Source organism: Lichenostomus cassidix, chromosome 1 (assembly GCF_008360975.1).
Source record: "Lichenostomus cassidix isolate B80296 chromosome 1, HeHo_3.0, whole genome shotgun sequence".
Classification (NCBI taxonomy): domain Eukaryota; kingdom Metazoa; phylum Chordata; class Aves; order Passeriformes; family Meliphagidae; genus Lichenostomus; species Lichenostomus cassidix.
This window is the reverse complement of record NC_139479.1, coordinates 65,010,130-65,023,362: the sequence shown is the minus strand read 5'-3', so window position 1 is coordinate 65,023,362 and position 13,233 is coordinate 65,010,130. Positions and strand designations below refer to the sequence as shown.

The following is a 13,233-nucleotide window of genomic DNA, read 5'->3' as shown; positions in this document are numbered from 1 at the left end:
ATTCACCCAGTCCCTGCTTTACCCCTTCCTGTGGCTGCCTTACTCAGATCCAGACTGGCACCTCTGAGGAAGAACTCCTCTCTCAGCTGCTTTCCTCCAGCAAAGCTGAAGGCTATGGAGCACTCATGCCGTGAAGGAGCTCTGAGGATGTATTTGTGGGAGAAGGCAGGAGGCAGTGGGGTGATGGGGAAGTGCATCAACCTGCCCTGGTTGCCAAAATGCATGATGTCTCATGACTCTGGCTATCCCCGTATTCTAGCCAGTCGGTTCTGCATTCCTCACATACCCACCATTCCCAGAGAAACTGTAGCAAAGCCCATTGGTGTTTCTAAAAATGGAATGGTTAGAAATACGCAAAAAATAGAATTCCTGGTTTTAAAATAAAAGCTGACTCGTCTCTAATACAAAGCATACAGCCAAGTGCCTGCAGAACAAACACTTCACAAAGGAAGAAGGGGACATGAAAAGAATTTCAGCTTCAGTGCTGGTCTAAAGTTTACATCCACACTAATCAGATCCTGTAATCCTCGTTATCAATCACTGGAATTCTTGGACATATTCCCAAATACCCATTTTAGGAAAAGGATTTGCTTAGATTTAGATGTTAAGAATGTTGTGAATAAGTATACATCTATAGAACAATTACTGCACCAAGGATGTGGCACTCTAGTCTGATGGGAATCTATTCTGGAAGTTCAGTGCCTTAAGTTGTTAGAAGAGAATATGCTTTTGGAGATCTGGTTGTGCCTTTACAGTGCACACAGGGAAAAAGGATAAAGCAAATGTTCTCCTCATATTGTATGGTAGCACATCCCACGTCAGGGAGGTCTGCCTGAAGGGTTACTCAGTTCTGGTGTTAAGACAGCAGACATCTTTTGCAGACAATTTAGTATCTCACAGCTTGGAAAGTGAAATAGAGACCAATCAATCATATGGATCATCAACAAAATACTCAAAAGAAAGAAATTCTAGGAGTGCTTCCCCTCTGGCAGCAGGCCTGGAGAGGGAGTAACAGTTCTGCTGGCTGCCTCTTCTCTCCAGGTGAGACAGCCTGGCCAACTGCATATGGGGGGACAGGTTTCACACACAAAACACTTCTTACACATCACGTTAACAGTTTTCCATGGAATCACATTAGCATTTCATTGTGTTCAAACCATATCACATTCAAATCTGTTTTTCCTAAAAGGCTTTCATTGTGCATCACTGTGGGAAATTGCTAATGCAATAAGATTGACATATAGGTTCTCCTGCATGAACATCCGCAGTAATCTGTGCTAATTGAGCCCTCAGTGGCTTGTGAAACCCTGCAGGGGGAAGGAAGGGTGGAGCATCCACAGGGCCTACATCTTGGAGAACTGCAGCAAATAACCATGTGGAAGACAGGCAAGCACTTGTATTAGTGTGCTTTATCCATGTAGAGATCTGATCCAGTGGCAGGGATTGCCTTGGTCAAGGGACCAAGACATTTTCTATGAAAAACATCTGGATATGCTTGGACTGTCTGTGGAAGTTATTTCACAACAACAGGGCTAAGGACAAAAGGAGCAAGAACTTGTCTATCTAGTTCTCTCCTGTGGGGGAAAGAAGGAGATAGCTGGCCATTCCCAGTGACTTCAGCTGAAGATGTGGGTGCTCAGATTCTCTGTAAACCAGAACACTTGCTTATGAGATTAAACAGGCTTCATATGCCTACATTTGAGCCTGGGAGTATAAAACAAGGGCTGGTTTCTCTTTAGCATGTAAGATGACATGTCATGTTAAGTACCAGCTTCAGAAAATGCTGAACAGAAGGCACTAATCAGACCCCGAGCCTTTAAAAGAAGTATTTCTTTCTTCTGCAAATCCATCTCAAGATTCTGAGGAATACCCCATCTCTCCAGGGCTGTTTCTGCACTTTGTCTCCCCTCCTAACATCAGCTCTGGGCCATGCAGCCCCTACAGCTCAAGGCTGCCAAGGAGGTCACCACCAAGAAGCTTGAGGTGGTCCTGTAGGGCCATGCAGCAGGACAGGCACGGGAGCCTCAGGTGTCAGCCTCCCATGGGAATAGATTTTGGCTTCTCTACTCCAGATGTCCCTGTGAAGGCCTCATGCCTTGTGTGAAGTAATTCAAGTTCTGTTGATGAGAGAGAGATAAATCAGCTACCTCATATATGCTGCAGGGTAAGAAACTGCACATTGGCAGCTGGGCCAGAATAATTTGACAGAGACCAGCAGGTTTGGATAGGCAAGACCAGCAAGTAACCATAAAAGAGTCTTGAAAAACCACATGAACTGCTTGTGCCTCCAGTCAGTTCTGTGCCGACTGGGCAGTGTGTGGGATCGCTTCCTGCCACAGGCCTCCCACTAAATGGCTTTCCCTCAGGTGCCTCAATTTCAGCATCTGTCACACAGGTACCCTGACAGTGATGGCTTTGTAAAGCACCATCAGCTCTTCTCATGAAGTACACTGCAAAGGAATGCTTAAAAAACAAAGGACTGGTTTTTTGTTAAGGAAAGGAGCAGCAAGAAAACACATACAAAAACAGATTAAGTATTGTTGAAATGTATTGACCTCAGCCTCAGGGTTATTCATGTTATAAAAGATTCTTCATTAGGTGGAGCTTTGTTGCTGGCAGACAAGCCCTTCTGGAAAGGGCAGCTCCATGACCAGCTCCTGCCTGCTGTTCGGCACAGCACGGCTACGTGACCCAGCACACCAGCAGGCCGAGCAAACACACAGCCACCCTTATCAAGAAATGGCCAATCTGGCTCCCATTGTAGCCAGGTAATGAGGGTGAAAGGAAGCCTGAAGCAGAACAAACTCTAATGACCCACGGGTCTGCTAATTTTCTTTCCTCCTCATTTCTCTCTTTTAATGGACGGTGAGTTTGAGGCCAACAGCTGTGAAGAACTCGGGATGTGGGAAACGTTTTCAAAGCCTATACAAAGGCCAGGCATATAGAGAGACTCCAGAATGGGAGATGTTTCAGAAATAAAAGCAAAAGACACAGGATTTTGGCAGGGGTCATGCTGACTGGGAGCAGAATGTAGGTGGGAGAAAAGAGCACATTTGGAAATGGGAGGTTGCAGTATCAAGCTGGGAAGTTGCCACTTTGTAGACTAATGCTTTGGCAGCTGCAAACAAAAGGAAGGAGGAATGTAAGAAATAACATGAAGAAAAGTGTTAAGAGATATCTGGAAGTATCAAGACCTGTGAAGAAACAGAAGAGGCAAAGATGATGCTAAGTTTGGCAGAGGGAGGATGGTGATGCTACTGACAAGGCAAAAAGAGTGGGAAGGAAACAAATTCTGCATAGAAGGATGTGGGAAAGATTATCCCATTTTCTTCTTCTGTTTTTTCTTGGGTTTTTATGAAGGGTTGGCTGCATAAATTGGGAAGTTTCCTTCACTCCATGTCCACCTCCACCATGTCCTTGCCATGCGCTTGTGCAGAGAAGGTGAACCTCAAAGTGAAATGCTCAACCTTACGTCTATCAAAGGTGCAGAAACCTGCAAGTGGTCCTGTAGAACAATCTGTCTAAAAATCACAGGTGTCTGCACAAAATCTGGACAAATGATGTTTCACCTGCTTTAATAAAATGCCAACATGTATTAGTCAGGATCTCTGTCTGGGCTCTGATCCCGCAATCTAGTAGATCCACTCATCTGCAAAAACACAACCAGATTTTTAGCTGCTATAATAAATACACAATGCACAAGACTCTTTAAGTCACCTCTCCACCTGTAAAATTCCCACAGTATTAACCATTCAAACATTGTAGACAAAATATAAGATGGGATATAATTTGGGATATTTTTAAAAAATTTTTTTTATTGTACTGTATTCAAAGTCTAATGCTTCCTCACAACTATTCTCAAATACTGCAATAGCACTGCAATGATTATCTCAAACTGTTCTTATTACTGTCCTTTACTGTTCATGTACAGTAACACCTATGATTCTTTATCTGGTTTAACAGAACAACGTTTCCTATGTATACTTTTGCTGTGTTGTTTTCAGTTAAAATATTCATGATGCATTGTTTGCTTTTTTTTCTTCCCCAACCTTGTAATTATAATCTGTAAAGGGTATACATTACACAGCAAATGGAATCTCTGTGCACACTATCACTGCATTTTTTGCAGCAGACAAATTACCCAGAGCACATATATATATATATTTTTGTGCCTCCTGTTTCCCCTTATTCTCTTAAGTTTCTTTGAAACAGGGTGCCCAGGAGTGCTGATGCTGGAATTACTGTCAGTATCAGCACTGGTGATAAACTCTAGCTAGTGTTTTGGTTAGAGGTCACTTGTAATTAGTAGTCATTGTCCTTTGAATTTAACAATGGAAAAATAAAACTTTATAGCAACAGATTAGCCTGGCCATCAAAATCACAGCACTTTAGCATTCAGGAGAGAGGATTGCATGACACACTATCTCCCTGGCTGATAATAGCAGATAGCTAGGGATTCAAATACCAGATACAGAAAGTCTGTAAAAGAATAAAAGGAGAGAAAGGAAGATTAACTGCCCAAATGTTATGTGATACATCATACTGACACTTCTACACTCCTCTTTTAGTGACCTGGGCCTTGTATTTTACCCACTGAAGGCAAAATGGGGCATTACTGCCAGTTTCCTCGAGAGTAGCTTTCAGACCCGAGGTGCTACGTCGCTCCTCTATGCACGTCCCCACCTTCTGCAGGTACTTGGCACATGTGTGCCTGGCCCTTGGTGAAATACTAAAACTCAACCTCACAAAGTTGTGCAGTTGACAGCTTTGTGCATATTTGTTTCAGTTCCTGCAGGTAAATAAAAGCTATCTCCACCTTGTATCAGTTTACAAATACTGACACGGATTCGATGCACACGTCGGGAAATCTCCCGATTTGCATATATCAAATGGATATGATAAGGGTCTGTGATAAAATACACTTGACCCTTATTCCAGTCATTTTTGTAGTATTACCTTTTATCAGCTTATGTGTGAGTTAGCAAAGTGAAGAAGAAAATGTTTCTAATTCCATCACAAAGGACAGGCGGGAATAGGAACTACTGCCAAACCCAGTAAATACAAGATATCCTTCTTGATACAGCTGACTTTAAATGTATTTTTGGGCATGTTTATTTTAGCTACTAAGTCAAACTAACTCAATATTTTAAAAACCAACAAACAAACCATGAACATCCCCAGCCTCTGCTTTAAAATCTAACAGGAAGCAAAGATGAACTAGCCAGACACTGGTACTTATCAAATCTGAAAGAAGGGAGTTGTCTGGCTGGATTAAAACAGATGAGGTTTATTTGAGTGATGACATTTGTCCTACCATTGCTGAGGGGAAGAATTTTGCAGCACTTTCTTCATCTTATACTCCTGAAGGTGGGAAGATTAGTCCTAACAACACACAAATACTTGCACATACAGAGGCACATTTCCACACATCGGAGATACTGAAGAGCACTGAAACTTGCCTTATCTGCAGTGTCCTTCCCAAACCACTGCAAACTTGAATACATTCCCGAGCTGTGCATATCATTTCCCACTTCTGCCAAGGGAGAGCTCCTTCATTGAATTGTTGGCCATTCTGGGCTGAAATATTTTTTCCCTAATTTATAAAATGCAAGTAATTAACAGTGCGCGTGCGTGTCTGTGCATGCACAAACGTCCATGTGTATGTCATTTATTTTTATTCCCACTAATGCCTCTTTTAAAGCAGACCTGGCTAGCATCAAATAAATTTACCCATAAAATCAAAGTGGGAAAACACAAAGTTGCCACACAATATCTGAATTGTTACCAATGAGCCGAAGTCTGAATTCCCTCCACTTAGAGCTGCCTGGGCAGGGAGATAAAATTACAGAGATTTATAATTTGCCATATCGAGGGCTATTGTTTTTGGAAATGTTGGTTACTTGCTAACATGTAACGTTCTAACTTCGGAGCCAAAAGACAAAAAGCCAATCAGAGTCACCGTTCGTAGCTGGAATAAAAACACCGAATCCCAGCAATTCTGCTCCGTTTTGCCCGGGAGCGTGTCCAGGAGCGGGATTTCTTGAACAGAAAATAACCTCTGAAAGGAAAAGTATTTTCAAACGTGTCATGTGGGGCTCTGTTGCTTCTTTTCTTTCTTTTCTTTTCTTTTTTTTTTCCCTCCCCTCTCCTACTTAAACGAGAAGCAAAGAAATCCTGACAGCGGGAGGACTTGTCAGCGTTTAGCCATCCATAAAAATGTTTTTTTCCCCGCGCTCCTCCTTTCGCTCGCCGTCCTGGCGTCGGTCTGTCTCATCTCGCTGCTCCGCGGCCCCAGCCCCCGCCCGCACACCGCCCCAGCCCAGCGGGGCCGGGGCCACCAGCCGGGGGGACACCGGCCCGGGGCGCCGCCGCGGCTGCCCCGCCGGGAGCACGGGGGGATGCTCCGGCCGCCGCCGCCCCGCCGCACGGCACCGCTCGGGGAAGGATGCGGGACTGCCCCGGCGCGAAGTTTGGGGCGACGGCGGCGGCACCGTCCCCCGTCCCTCCTGCTCGCCCCCTCCGCCCTCCCCGGGACGCGGCCGGGAGCGCCGGCTCTTACCTGCCAGGGGCGCGGGCCGGGGTCTCGGCGGGAGCGGGGCTGCAGCTGCGCGGCGGCGGCGGCGGCGGCGGGGCCAGGGCGCAGCAGCAGCGGCAGCGGCAGCAGCAGCCCCGGCCGGCGTCAGTCAGGCGGGAGCCGCCAGGCTGTATTAGTGCGCCGGGCTGGAGCGCGGCCAGCAGCGCCGCGGCCGCTGGCCCGCCCCTCGGCCCCCCGCCCCCGCAACCCCCCGGCCGCGCCGCCCCCGCCGCGCTCACACAGCATCGCACACACCAGCACATACTCCAGCACACAGACCAGCACACAGCATCGCACCCGGCATCGCACACACCAGGACACAGCATCGCACACACCAGCACACAGCATCGCACACACCAGCACATACTCCAGCACACACACCAGCACACACAGCATCGCACACAGCCTCACACACACCAGCACACACACGCGCGCTCACACACACTCAGCATCACACACTCGCACGCTCACACGCACCATCGCAGTCGGGATCGCACACGCACAAGAGCACATCCACACATTCACACTCGCACACGCACGTACGCGCACACACACATGCACACGCTCAGACACTTGCACGCACTGTCACTCTCCCAAACGCGCCCACGGTGAGTTACACACACCCTTACACACGCACACACAGGCGCACTCTCGCACACTCACACACGCGCACCTCCCAGTTCCCACACCCCCGCACGCTGCCCCTCGCCCGGCTCGCCCCTCCGCAGACGCCGAGTCCTGCCCCTCCGGCACACGGGCTCCCCGTGACAGAGCTCACCCCCAGGCACAGGCACACACCAGCCCCCCCGTGGAACCCGCCCTTCACACACCCCCCGCTCCCGCTCCCGCTCGCCCCCAGCCCCAGGAGCGCAGCCGCTTCGGGAGCTGCCACTGCGCCTCGGGGGTGCCCCGATCCCAGCGAGGTGTTTGTGTGTGACCTCCGGGCCGCCCCGGGACAGGTCCTCGGCCCAGTGCCCCGGTAGCCGGCCCTTCCCCGGACTCTTCCCGCCAGCCTCCGAGCCCCCGAGAACGGACGCAGTGGCCGAGGCGGGCGTGGAGCATCTTCAACCCTGTCCTGCGCTGCTGCGGGTGCTGCTGACCCGGCTTTTGGGCACAGGGGGCAAACCCTAGCTGCAGACAGAAAATGGTACAATGTCGTCCTTCTGGGACGGCTGGACAACACAGCTGCAACGGGGTTTGGGGATCAGACTGTGCCTTCCCACGCCGGGCTGTGCGGTGGTCCCATGATTTCCTGGACTGGTGAGAGAACAGCAAACTGTAGCTGGCACTGACGAGCAGATGTATTTTCTGCTCCAGAGATTACCTATTAAACCTCATATTCCCTAGAAGTAACCTCCCTAAAAGTAATCTCTAGCTGTGGTAGCTAGAGAGGTAGTCTGTTGCATTAGCTGTAATAATGAAGGGCTGAACGAAGGGAAGTCAAGTGGCTTCAAGGACACTAGATATAAAAGCTACTCACAAAACTGGGGCTCCAGGCAGTGCTAGGAACAGACAACGTCTGAACCTGACCCTGGCTGCATAGAGGGGCTCCACTTAAATTGCACTGTGCCTTTTGAGGTCAATCAAGAAATATGATTAAAGATACCATCCTGCTGACATTTTCACCAAAATTTTTTACATTGCAAAACATGACAGCGAAGCTAATGTTGTTTGGGTAGACATCAAAAAGCCACAATGCAATTACAGCTCCGCAGCGCAGTTTTATCGAAGCATGCCTGCGTGAGGGCTGTGGTGCAATAGGGAGATACAAAGCAATGCCCCAAAATATCTCTGTTTCCCACTTTGGCCTAAATAGTTTTAAAATACCCGTGGCTTCCCCACCTCTGTCTGGCTTCTCCTACAGGAGACTTCTTGAGGGATGAGTGGCAGAAGAGATGCTGTTATTTATAAATCACTGTAAACATTAATAAACTGCCGATCACACATTCTAACTCGGCGTGCTTTCAGATTTTATGTCCATAATGCTGTTTATTTTTAACTGGACACATCACACTGCAAATGTATACACAGACAGTTAGGGGAGGGGGGGTCGGCAGAGCTGTGGCGTGTAACTTACTGAGGCACAACCAAATTCTGCTAGGTCTCACTGCATCTCTTTCAGGTGTTGAAACCTCTGGTTCCTCATGCTTCTACTCACAGTTTCTCTTACCAAAAAAGGGATGGCAGGACAAGGTGGGTCTTTACACTTGCCGCTCTGGTGCACAGCCTGCTGTGTTATCTCCAGTCCATCTTCATTGGCAGGGTACATTAAAATGCCAGTACTGCTACTGGAGTGATCCCAGCCAGTGGGGGTTAGCAGCAGAGCTGCTGCCTAGATTGAGCAGTCAGTTCCTAAAACTTTGATTGAAGCTTCCGGTTAAACAGCATAAACTATTTGTGAAATGACTTAATTGCATTCTTATTTGCGTGGTGGCATTTTTAACTGTGCCATATTGAAAAAGAGTCTAGCTAGCAGAGGTCATATGGGTATATATATATATTGCTGGAGTTTGATACACTATAGATTATATAGCAGGCAACATCTTTTTTTTGCATGTAGCTGTATTTCAGATCATGTGGCATGCAGGCATATATGTTTTATTACAAGAGCTGAATATATGCTGGTGTTACTTGTGATCTGCTAAACCATTGGAATGATGGATCTTCTCCGGAGCAGTGCTCATATATTACGCCTGATCTTTCCACTCTCTCCACACACACTTTCAGAGCCCAAATCCCTGAGCCCAAATCTTCTACTACATGGCTTTCAAAGCCTGTGTCCTCTTTGTAAGGCTCTGCTCCTCCTGCCAGAGTGACTCATCACCTGTCACTCCTCTGCACCGCCTGGGCTCTGCTAATTCCATTTCTCATTTGCCATTATCTCTCTCTCGTGCCTCATTTCCCATCCTGCCCTTTGTAAAAGCCCTCCCTTTGCCTGCACACGATGTGATTTTCCCTCTCAAATCTGCTCCTGTAAAACATGGACCAACCTTCTTTACTCATAAACCAAAACCTGATCTGAATATTGTCCATTTTTTGGTCTGTATTTTTTCTTTTTGTGCTGGATAGCTCTCTAAAGAAAATCATCAGTGTAAGATTATATAGAAAATAGTAGAGTCTGGATGTAGCTTTAAAAGGGATGGAAGGGTACTAATATCTTTTAACACTGATACTCTGTAAAACATAGAATAACATGAATTTTCCACTTGGAGGGAACTGCAAGTTCTCGAGAGCTGTAAATATATTGACTCTGTATGCAGTGCTCCAGGGCTGCAGTGAAGTACTGGCACTGTCCACCACCGAACAAGGGACAGCTGTTGCAACAGCAGTGTCGTGTGATGGAGATACCTCAAACAGCTCCAAGAGTGCTGCTGCGGGCACTAGAACACTCCTAGCCACAGTATCTTGGATTTACCGTGTGAGTTACATTTTCCTCAAGGGCTTTCTCCAGGCAAAGACACAGCAGGCATTTGCCTCTGGCAGCAGATTTTTGGGAACAGCCACATAGCTGTGGTTCTGTTGCCTGCTTTGCCTGTGCCAGAGCCCTGGAAAGTGAGGGCTGTTCCTGTGTTGCAGGGTGGAGTCAGACATGCTGGGCAGCATTGCCAAGAAGCAGCTGATTATTCAAGCAGCAGCAGTCACCATCTCTCCCTCTCTCTCTGTGGGTGTCTGAACAAAGAGCCCAAATCCTGCCAGGATGCCTAGCTCCACACCTTTTACTCCCCTTCCCAGGATAGGGCTGGACCAGCCCCAACTCCTTACCCTCAGCTTTGACTGGTATTTCTTGCACTGCCTACAAGCTTGGAGCTTACCCTGCTTCTTCTTCACAGGCAGCTTGAATAGATCTTAGGATATCTCAGTATCCTAACTAAGGTCTCGACAGTTTGGACACATCTGCATCAGGTTTAAAATTAAACACTTGAACCATCATGGAGTCTTCCTTCACACATCTTTTCCAGCACAAGCAGGATGAAACATTTGCTTTTACAAACATGTTTCATGCTACTCACATCAATTTCCTGCATGTTTATGGTTTAAGATGCTGATTCTCAGAAGAAAAACAGGTGGAAAAAGCAGCTGCAATCTTGTGCAACATGTTGGTGAATGCAGCATTGCAGAGAGTGAGCTGGGCAGCTGGGCTCTCTGTTCTGTCACAGAAAGGCATTACAATTGCTCATCCTGCTGCTCTTTGCTTTAGACTCTGCAAGTGAAGCTATAAATCCAGAGAGGCAGAAGGAGGAGGTAGGCAGGCCAGTTTGGAGATGTGTGCCTAAAGGGAGAGAAGGAAAAAAGGGAATCAGCAGCAGAGTGCATGGAGTAACAGGGACCACCTGAGAAGGCTGAAAAACAGTATTTCAGAAATATTGGGAGACAGGGAGACACAGAGGTGAGCAGGCTGAGTGGCTTCATGTACTTTTCATTCAGAGTTGAAAGAGGTGTCAAGAACTGAATGAGCATACAGTGATAAGGACAAATGAACTTATTCTCAGTACCTTCCAATTACCAGCTGAAAGAGACTCTGGAAAATATTTGGACTCGCTGGGTTACTACAGTTTTCAGAAGTGGAAAGGATAATTTCCTACCCAGCACCATAACAAGATTTTTGTTAGTGTGTGTATGTAACTACTGGCTAAAGCAACTGCACAAGAATGAAATCATAATATTTGTGATTAAAGATTTTGGGGGCAATTTCTGCTCTGAGCTAAAAACACATAAATTTTAAGGAATTCCAGTGAACTTTGTCATCATCTTATAATACCAAAACTCCGCAGGGTCCCTTGACTTTTTCCTTTTCTTTGATCCACATACTATGGCTTGGCTTTAATTCACCTACGTTTTTAATGCATTGAGATCCAGCTACCTCTCTTGTTTTTTGTGCTGAGTTTGTTCTCTGCTGCAGAGAATAAGACTCAAGATGCTCACAACAATATGATTGTTGAGATGTCTTTTTATTCCAAGAGATGTGGATTGACCCCAGACTAGCTGAGATTAGTTGGGAGAACAAAATCTTCCAGGTGATTGAGTCTGTTACTTTCTCCTCAAAACTATGAGACCATGTGGCAGAAGAGGACAGAGGCAACCTACTTTTGCACTTCTTGTTCCTTTAGCATAGCAACATTGATGACTTAGTAAACCTTAGAAGGCAAACCCTGAAAGGATTCTGTTTCCACCCTTTTTAGCCAGTACTGGCTGAAATGTGTGATAAATCACTTCCCTGATATTTGCTTGACCTGGATGAAATATTTATGTGCCTCTGGCTCAGCTGGCATTGATTCAAGGACCACTGTAATCCCCTGCCTTCACTTCACCTTCTGAACGTCACACCTAATGTTGAGAGGAATCAGATGAACTCTCAGCCGTTTCATCTAAGTCCATTCTTTATCTTACTAATCTGAACAGCTGAGGATTTGCTTGGATGAAAAGAAACAATATGCAAAGATTCATTGGCAGTAAGAATGAACCACTGTCCTTTGACTTCACGTATCTGCAGAGGTCTCAGGAATTCCCTGTTCTTTGGCATCAGAGCCAACAGCTATGGTTGAGCTAGAGCAAATCTTCTGGAAAAAGAGTTGTTGAAATCTTTAGTGATAGAAAATCCATTACAAGCCTTGCTAAGTTGTTCCATGGTCAGGCTTATCCTTGGCTGTAAAGAAAAATGGCTTTCTCTGCTCTGAATTTTTCTAGCTTCAGCTACTAGCAGTTTGATCTTGTGTCTTTACACACAGGACTAAAAGTTCATTATTTCTGCATGTCTGCTCCTTTACAGCCCATGTTTATATTACCATTTCCTTCATACACTTGTCAATGGCCCTTAAATATCAGGTAATTAAATAATCTTAAGAGTTGCTGGGCTCTCCTTTGAGCCCTTTCCAAATTCTCGACATCTTTTTGAACGGTGGACATCAAGAACCCAGGCTTCTCCAGCTCTACTAGACATCAGGGGACACACACAGAGAACAGTTAACCTTGTGTGTATCTATATCAACCTATAGAGATCACACCAGTATTTAATAATTTTTGCTCTTGATGAAATGAAACCAAACATTTATTTAGATTCCAGATTAGACTCCCTTTCCTCTCATACTTCAACCTGCAACCATTCTTCACTCCAGCATGTCATCTTACAGACATGACCAGAGTGTGCAGAAACATGTGCTGTTTTCTCGAGCCAGGCTTACGAGCAAGTACTGGAATAACTTCCCCATTGATGAGGAGGAAACACTACCTCTGAAGAACGGATTAGGTGAAAATGTGTCAGAACAGTTGGCTCTTTCTTGGAAGTGGGGAGGGATGGAGTGACTTTGAGGTCCTCACCTGCCCTACTGATAATCTAACTGCCTATTCTCTTCAATTTTTTCTTTTTCAACAATGCCATAATTTGTGCCATTGGCAAAGTTCTCAGTAACAATTTCATAGATTATTCTGCGTCATTATTAAAAACATAGTTAAATACTGTTAGGTCAAGAAATTATCTCTTTGAACCCTCATTAAAAATTCATCAAGCTGATAAAATTTTCCTCATTTATGGTGACGTTTTCAGACCTAGGAACTAGTCAGTTTTTAATCAATTTAGAATAATACAAATTCAATACGTTTTACATTAATTTCTTAATTAAAATGTCAGGTAGCGTGGAGCTGCATACCTCTGAAAAGTCTGT

General features: G+C 46.0%; 1 protein-coding gene across 2 annotated transcripts in view; it reads right to left on the bottom strand.

Annotated features, from left to right (window-relative positions):
• SMAD9 (SMAD family member 9) overlaps window positions 1–6,702 on the bottom strand; it is a 43,282-nt gene extending 36,580 nt beyond the window's left edge. For both annotated transcript variants that reach the window (XM_085061336.1, XM_085061350.1), the window contains exon 1: window positions 6,560–6,702. The gene's annotated coding sequence lies outside the window, so the exon portion shown is untranslated. The remainder of the gene's footprint in view (window positions 1–6,559) is intronic.
• Between the last annotated feature and the right edge of the window lie 6,531 nt (window positions 6,703–13,233).